Consider the following 9,009-nt stretch of genomic DNA (forward strand, 5'->3'; position numbering starts at 1 on the left):
GCCCAACCCATTAAGCCCATGGGTTAAACGGGCTGGCCCATTTAAGCCCGCTTTATTCGCGGGCCAAAATTTTTAGCCCGGCCCATTTATAGTCAGCCCGATGGGTTAAACGGGCCAGCCCGTTTATCATTTTATTTTATTTTTTGAAAAATATTTTGACAAAAAATACCACTTTTAGGTCAAAAACCATTTAAAAAATTTTTTTTTTAGTTGATGGGTCGGATTTTCGGGTCGGATCGGGAAAAATATTAGCTAAAAGTGTTATTTTTTTTAAAAAAAATGAAAAAAAAAAATTAAACGGGCCACCCGTTTAGCCCGCGGGCTAGCCCGTTTAACCCGTCATTTTTTTCGGGTTAATCGGGCTCAGCCCGTTTAGCCCGAAATTTAAACGGGCTTAATTTTAGGGGCAAAGCCCGCCCATTTAAACGGGTAAACGGGCTGGCCCGATGGGTTTAGCCCATTTTGACGGCCCTAGACACTTCAAGGAATCTCTATACTGTGACATAGAGGATTCCACATTTTCTTGTTCCCTTCTCTTTCTTATGAGCAGGAGCAAAGACAAAGGCATTCTTGTTGAAGCTGACCCTAAACCTGAGAGGACCTTGAAGCGAAAGCTAAGAAAAGCTAAAGCACAACTCTCTTTAGAGGACCTGACCGAATTCTTCAAAGAAGAAGAACACATGGCAGCCGAAAACAACAACAATGCAAACAATGCAAGGAAGGTGCTAGGTGACTTTACTGCACCTACTCCCGACTTCTATGGGAGAAGCATCTCTATCCCTGCCATTAGAGCAAACAACTTTGAGCTTAAGCCTCAATTAGTTTCTCTAATGCAACAGAATTGCAAGTTCCATGGACTTCCATTGGAAGATCCTCATCAGTTCTTAGCTGAGTTCTTGCAAATCTGTGACACTGTCAAGACTAATGGGGTAGACCCTGAGGTCTATAGACTTATGCTATTCCCTTTTGCTGTAAGAGACAGAGCTAGAATATGGTTGGATTCTCAACCTAAAGAAAGCCTGGACTCTTGGGAAAAGCTAGTCAGTGCCTTCTTGGCAAAGTTCTTTTCACCTCAAAAATTGAGCAAGCTTAGAGTGGAAGTCCAAACCTTCAGACAGAAGGATGGAGAATTCCTCTATGAAGCTTGGGAAAGATACAAACAATTAATCAGAAAATGTCCTTCTGACATGCTTTCTGAATGGAGCATCATAGGTATTTTCTATGATGGTCTCTCTGAACTATCCAAGATGTCTTTGGATAGCTCTGCTGGAGGATCTCTTCATCTGAAGAAGACGCCTGCAGAAGCTCAAGAACTAATTGAAATGGTTGCAAATAACCAATTCATGTACACTTCTGAAAGGAATCCTGTGAACAATGGGACTAATCGGAAGAAAGGAGTTCTTGAGATTGATGCTCTGAATGCCATTTTGGCTCAGAACAAGATATTGACTCAACAAGTCAATTTGATTTCTCAAAGTCTGTCTGGAATGCAAAATGCACCTGGCAGTACTAAGGATGCTTCATCTGAGGAAGAAGCTTATGATCCTGAGAACCCTTCAATGGAAGAGGTGAATTACCTAGGAGAGCCCTATGGAAACACCTATAATTCTTCATGGAGAAATCATCCAAATTTCTCATGGAAGAATCAAGAGAGACCTCAACAAGGTTTCAATAACAATAATGGTGGAAGAAACAAGTTTAGCAATGGCAAGCCTTTTCCATCATCTTCTCAGCAACAGACAGAGAGTTCTAAGCAGAATACCTCTGACTTAGCAACAATGGTCTCTGATCTAATCAAAACCACTCAAAGTTTCATGAATGAAACAAGGTCCTCCATCAGAAATTTGGAAGGACAAGTGGGTCAGCTGAGCAAGAAAATTACTGAACTCCCTCCTAGTACTCTCCCAAGCAACACAGAAGAAAATCCAAAAGGAGAGTGCAAAGCTATTAACATGGCCGAATTCTGGGAGGAAGGAGAGGCAGTGAACGCCACTGAGGAAGACCTCAATGGGCGTGCACTGGCCTCCACTGAGTTCCCCAATGAGGAACCTTGGGAATCTGAGGCTCAAAATGAGACCATAGAGATTCCATTGGACTTACTTCTGCCTTTCATGAGCTCTGATGAGTATTCTTCCTCTGAAGAGGATGAGTATGTCACTGAAGAGCAAGTTGCTAAATACCTTGGAGCAATCATGAAGCTAAATGACAAGTTATTTGGAAATGAGACTTGGGAAGATGAACCTCCTTTGCTCACCAAAGAACTGGATGACTTGTCTAGGCAGAAATTACCTCAAAAGAGACAAGATCCTGGGAAGTTTTCAATACCTTGTACCATAGGCACCATGACCTTCAAGAAGGCTCTGTGTGACTTAGGGTCAAGTGTAAACCTCATGCCTCTCTCTGTAATGGAGAAGCTAGGGATCTTTGAGGTGCAAGCTGCAAGAATCTCACTAGAGATGGCAGACAACTCAAGAAAATAAGCTTATGGACTTGTAGAGAATGTTTTGGTTAAGATTGAAGACCACTACATCCCTACTGATTTCATAGTCCTAGACACTGGGAAGTGCATGGATGAAACCATCATCCTTGGCAGACCCTTCCTAGCCACAGCAAAGGCTGTGATTGATGTTGATGGAGGTGAACTGATCATTCAAGTGAATGAAAAATCCTTTGTGTTTAAGGCTCAAGGATATCCCTCTATCACCATGGAGAAGAAGCATGAAGAGCTTCTCTCAAATCAGAGACAAACAGAGCCCCCACAGTCAAACTCTAAGTTTGTTGTTGGGAGGCCACAACCAAACTCTAAGTTTGGTGTTGAACCCCCACAGTCAAACTCTAAGTTTGGTGTTGGGAGGTTCCAACATGACTCTGAGTATCTGTGAGGCTCCATGAGAGTCCTCTGTCAAGCTAATGACATTAAAGAAGCGCTTGTTGGGAGGCAACCCAATGTTTTATAATTAACTATTTCCTTTTGTTATTTCATCTTTTTTGTAGGTTGATGATCATGAGAAGTCACAAAATCAATGAAAAAAGCAAAAACAAAATAAAAAACAGGAAGAAAAATAGCACACCCTGGAGGAAGATGTTGCTGGCGTTTAAACGCCAGTGAGGTTAGCTGTTGGGCGTTTAACGCCCAGTCTGGCACCATTCTGGGCGTTTAACGCCAGAAAGGGGCACCAGACTGGCGTTAAACGCCAAAAAAGGGCAAGAACCTGGCGTTAAACGCCAGGAATGGGCACCAGCCCGGCGTTTAACGCCAGAAATGGCTCAAAACGTGATTTTGAGCAACATTTGGTGCAGGGATGACTTTTCCTTGACACCACAGGATCTGTGGACCCCACAGGACCCCACCACCACTCTCTCTCTTCTTCCCCATTCACCAATCACCTCAATACCTCTTTCCCAAAAACCCTTCACCTATCAAATCCCATCTTCTCTTCACCACTCACATCCATCCTTAAAAACCCACCTAACCTTCCATTCAAATTCAAACCACTTTCCCACCCAAACCCAACCATTATGGCCGAACTCCATCTCCCCTCTCCTATAAATACCCTTCTTCACTCCTTCATTTTCACACAACCTAAACACCACTTCTCCCCTTCTTTGGCCAAATACAAAGCCATCCCTTTCTCCCTCATTTCTTCTTCTACTCTTTCTTTCTTCTTTTGCTCGAGGACGAGCAAACCTTTAAGTTTGGTGTGTAAAAGCGTTGCTTTTTCGTTTTTCCATAACCATTTATGGCATCCAAGGCCGGAGAAACCTCTAGAAAGAGGAAAGGGAAGGCAAAAGCTTCCTCCTCCGAGTCATGGGAGATGGATAGATTCATCTCAAGGGTGCATCAAGACCACTTCTATGAAGTTGTGGCCTTGAAGAAGGTGATCCCCGAGGTCCCCTTTTCACTCAAAAAGGGTGAATATCCGGAGATCCGACATGAGATCCGAAGAAGAGGTTGGGAAGTTCTTACCAACCCCATTCAACAAGTCGGAATCTTGATGGTTCAAGAGTTCTATGCCAATGCATGGATCACCAAGAACCATGACCAAAGTGTGAACCCAAATCCAAAGAATTATCTTACTATGGTTCGGGGGAAATACTTGGATTTTAGTCCGGAGAGTGTGAGGTTGGCGTTCAACTTGCCTATGATGCAAGGAGATGAACATCCTTACACTAGAAGGGTCAACTTTGATCAAAGGTTGGACCAAGTCCTCACAGTCATATGTGAAGAGGGCGCACAATGGAAGAGAGATTCAAGAGGCAAGCCGGTTCAATTGAGAAGGCATGACCTCAAACCCATGGCTAGAGGATGGTTGGAGTTCATTCAACGCTCAATCATTCCCACTAGCAACCGGTCCGAAGTTACTCTAGACCGGGCCATCATGATTCATAGCATCATGATTGGAGAAGAAGTGGAAGTTCATGAGGTTATAGCCCAAGAACTCTATAAAGTGGCGGACAAGTCTTCCACCTTGGCAAGGCTAGCCTTTCCTCATCTCATTTGTCACCTCTGTTATTCAGTTGGAGTTGACATAGAAGGAGATACCCCCATTGATGAGGACAAGCCCATTACCAAGAAAAGGATGGAGTACACAAGAGACCCCACTCATCATGAGATCCCTGAGATTCCTCAAGGGATGCACTTTCCTCCACAAAACTATTGGGAGCAACTAAACACCTCCCTAGGAGAACTGAGTTCCAACATGGGACAACTAAGGGTGGAGCATCAAGAACACTCCATCATCCTTCATGAAATTAGAGAAGACCAAAGAATCATGAGGGAGGAGCAAAAAGACAAGGAAGAGACATTGAGGAGCTCAAGCACTCCATAGGATCTTCAAGAGGAAGAAAGAGCCGCCATCACTAAGGTGGACGTTCTTTAATTTCCTTGTTCTTATTCTTCTGTTTTTCGAATTTTATGCTTATGTTTATTCATGTTTGTGTCTTGTGATCATTAGTGTCTTAGTGTCTATGCCTTAAAGTTATGAATGTCCTATGAATCCATCACCTTTCTTGAATAAAAACGTGCTTAATTGAGAAAAAAGAAAGAATTGCATGAATTTTGAATTTTATAATAGTTTAATTATTTTGATGTGGTGGCAACACTCTTGTTCTCTGAATGTATGCTTAAACAGTGCATATGTATCTTGAATTTGTGGTCCATGAAGGTTGGCTCTTGAAAGAATGATGAAAAAGGAGACATGTTACTGAGGATCTGAAAAATCATTTAAAAATGATTCTTGAAGCAAGAAAAAGCAGTGAATACAAAAAAAAAGAAAACCGAAAAAAAAAAGAAAAAAAAGAAAAAAAAGAGAATAAAGTTGTGATCCAAGGCAAAAAGAGTGTGCTTAAGAACCCTGGACACCTCTAATTGGGGACTTTAGCAAAGCTGAGTCACAATCTGAAAAGGTTCACCCAATTATGTGTCTGTGGCATGTATGTATCCGGTGGTAATACTGGAAGACAGAGTGCTTTGGGCCACGGCCAAGACTCAATAAGTAGCTGTGTTCAAGAATCATCATACTTAACTAGGAGAATCAATAACACTATCTGGATTCTGAGTTCCTAAAGAAGCCAACCATTCTGAATTTCAAAGGATAGAGTGAGATGCCAAAACTGTTCAGAGGCAAAAAGCTAAAAGCCCGCTCATCTAATAATACTGATCTTCATAGATGTTTTGGAATTCATTGCATATTCTCTTCTTTTTATCTTATTTGATTTCAGTTGCTTGAGGACAAGCAACAATTTAAGTTTGGTGTTGTGATGAGCGGATAATTTATATACTTTTGGCATTGTTTTTAGTATGTTTTTGGTATGATTTAGTTAGTTTTTAGTATATTTTATTAGTTTTTAGTTAAAATTCACTTTTCTGGACTTTACTATGAGTTTGTGTGTTTTCTGTGATTTCAGGTATTTTCTGGCTGAAATTGAGGGACCTGAGCAAAAAATGATTCAGAGACTGAAAAGGACTGCAGATGTGTTGGATTCTGACCTCCCTGCACTCGAAGTGGATTTTCTGGAGCTACAGAAGCCCAATTGGCGCGCTCTTAACGTCGTTGGAAAGTAGACATCCTGGGCTTTCCAGCAATATATGATAGTCCATACTTTGCCCAAGATTTGATGGCCCAACCGGCGTTCAAAGTCACCTCAAGAAATCCCAGCGTAAACGTTGGAACTGGCACCCAAATGGGAGTTAAACGCCCAAATGGCATAAAAGCTGGCGTTTAACTCCAAGAAGAGTCTCTACACGAAAATGCTTCATTGCTCAGCCCAAGCCACACCAAGTGGGCCGGAAGTGGATTTTTATGTCATTTACTCATCTCTGTACACCCTAGGCTACTAGTTTTCTATAAGTAGGACCTTTTACTATTGTATTAAGAGACTTTGGTAGCTATCTTCGTTTTATGCTATCTTAGATCATTGGGAGGCTGGCCATTCGGCCATGCCTAGACCTTATGCTTATGTATTTTCAACGGTGGAGTTTCTACACACCATAGATTAAGGTGTGGAGCTCTGCTGTACCTCGAGTATTAATGCAATTACTATTGTTCTTCCATTCAATTCCGCTTGTTCTTTGTCCAAGATATCACTTGTTCTTCAACTTGATGAATGTGATGATCCGGACACTCATCATCATCTCACCTATGAACAAGGTGACTGACAACCACTTTTGTTCTACAAGCAATCAAGGCTCTAGTGAATATCTCTTGGATTCCTGATTGCACGATGCATGGTTGATCGCCTGAAAACCGAGTGCTCGCCTGACAAACGAGCCAACCATTCCGTGAAATCAGAGTCTTCGTGGTATAGGCAAGAACTGATGGCAGCATTCAAGAGAATCCGGAAGGTCTAACTTTGTCTGTGGTATTCTGAGTAGGATTCAATGACTGAATGACTGTGACGTGCTTCAAACTCCTAGCAGGCGGGGCGTTAGTGACAGACGCAAAAGTATCAATGGATATTATTCCGGCCTGACCGAGAACCGACAGCTGAATTCCGCTATGCCGTGACAGGGCATATGCAATCGCTTTCACTGAGAGGATGGGAGGTAGCCATTGACAACGGTGAAACCCTACACGAGCTTGCCATGGAAAGGAGTAAGAAGGATTGGATGAAGACAGTAGGAAAGCAGAGAGACGGAAGGGAAGGCATCTTCATGCGCTTATCTGAAGTTCCTACCAATGAATTACATAAGTATCTCTATCTTTATCTTTTATGTTATTTTCGTTCATCACCATATACATTTGAGTCTGCCTGACTAAGATTTGCAAGATGACCATAGCTTGCTTCATACTAACAATCTCCGTGGGATCGACCCTTACTCACGTAAGGTATTACTTGGACGACCCAGTGCACTTGCTGGTTAGTTGTGCGAAGTTGTGTAATGCCATGGAATTGAACTACCAAGTTTTTGGAGTTCATGACCGGGAATTATGAGAGTTGTGAAAAGTATTGTTCACAATTTCGCGCACCACTAGTCAATGCCTTCTTGGCAAAGTTCTTTCCACCTCAAAAATTGAGTAAGCTTAGAGTGGAAGTCCAAACCTTCAGACAGAAGGAAGGAGAATCCCTCTATGAAGCTTGGGAAAGATACAAACAACTGATCAGAAAGTGTCCCTCTGACATGCTTTCTGAATGGAGCATCATAGGTATTTTCTATGATGGTCTCTCTGAACTATCCAAGATGTCTTTGGATAGCTCTGCTGGAGGATCTCTTCATCTGAAGAAGACGCCTACAGAAGCTCAAGAACTAATTGAAATGGTTGCAAATAACCAATTCATGTACACTTCTGAAAGGAATCCTGTGAACAATGGGACGAATCAAAAGAAAGGATTCTTGAGATTGATACTCTGAATGCATATTGGCTCAGAACAAGATATTGACTCAGCAAGTCAATTTGATTTCTCAAAGTCTGTCTGGAATGCAAAATGCACCAGTCAGTACTAAGGATGCTTCATCTGAAGAAGAAGCTTATGATCCTGAGAACCCTTCAATGGAAGAGGTGAATTACATGGGAGAACCCTATGGAAACACCTATAATTCTTCATGAGAAATCACCAAATTTCTCATGGAAGGCAACAGAGACCTCACAAGGTTTCAACAACAATAATGGTGGAAAACAGGTTTAGCAATGGCAAGCCTTTTCCATCATCTTCTCAGCAACAGACAGAGAGTTCTAAGCAGAGCCACTCTGACTTAGCAACCATGGTCTCTGATCTAATCAAAACCACTCAAAGTTTCATGACTGAAACAAGGTCCTCCATTAGAAATTTGGAGGCACAAGTGGGACAGCTAAGCAAGAAAATTATTGAACTCCCTCCTAGTACTCTTCCAAGCAATACAGAAGAAAATCCAAAAGGAGAGTGCAAGGCCATCAACATGGCCGAATGTGGAGGGGAGGAAGAGGCAGTGAACGCCACTGAGGAAGACCTCCATGGACGTCCACTGGCCTCCACTGAGTTCCCCAATGAGGAACCATGGGAATCTGAGGCTCAAAATGAGACCATAGAGATTCCATTGGACTTACTTCTGCCTTTCATGAGCTCTGATGAGTATTCCTCCTCTGAAGAGGATGAGTATGTCACTGAAGAGCAAGTTGCTAAATACCTTGGAGTAATCATGAAGCTAAATAACAAGTTATTTGGAAATGAGACTTGGGAGAACAAACCCTCTTTGCTCACCAAAGAACTATGACTTGTCTAGGCAGAAATTACCTCAAAGAGACAAGATCCTGGAATTTTCAATACCTTGTCCATAGGCACCATGACCTTCAAGAAGGCTCTGTGTGACTTAGGGTCAAGTGTAAACCTCATGCCTCTCTCTGTAATGGAGAAGCTAGGGATCTCTGAGGTACAAGCTGCAAGAATCTCACTAGAGATGGCAGACAATTCAAAGAAACAAGCCTATGGACTTGTAGAGAATGTTCTGGTAAAAAATTAAAGACCATTACATCCCTACTGACTTCATAGTCCTAGAGACTGGAAGTGCATGGATGATCCATCATCCTGGCA

At 42.3% G+C, this 9,009-nt stretch overlaps 1 non-coding gene across 1 annotated transcript; it reads right to left on the bottom strand.

The window, feature by feature from the left end:
* Positions 1-1,085: 1,085 nt before the first annotated feature.
* Positions 1,086-1,193, bottom strand: LOC130937277 (small nucleolar RNA R71). Its single transcript, XR_009068500.1, has one exon. It is a non-coding gene; the product is annotated as a small nucleolar RNA R71 (small nucleolar RNA).
* Between the last annotated feature and the right edge of the window lie 7,816 nt (positions 1,194-9,009).

This window comes from Arachis stenosperma, chromosome 6, assembly GCF_014773155.1.
Source record: "Arachis stenosperma cultivar V10309 chromosome 6, arast.V10309.gnm1.PFL2, whole genome shotgun sequence".
NCBI classification, from domain to species: domain Eukaryota; kingdom Viridiplantae; phylum Streptophyta; class Magnoliopsida; order Fabales; family Fabaceae; genus Arachis; species Arachis stenosperma.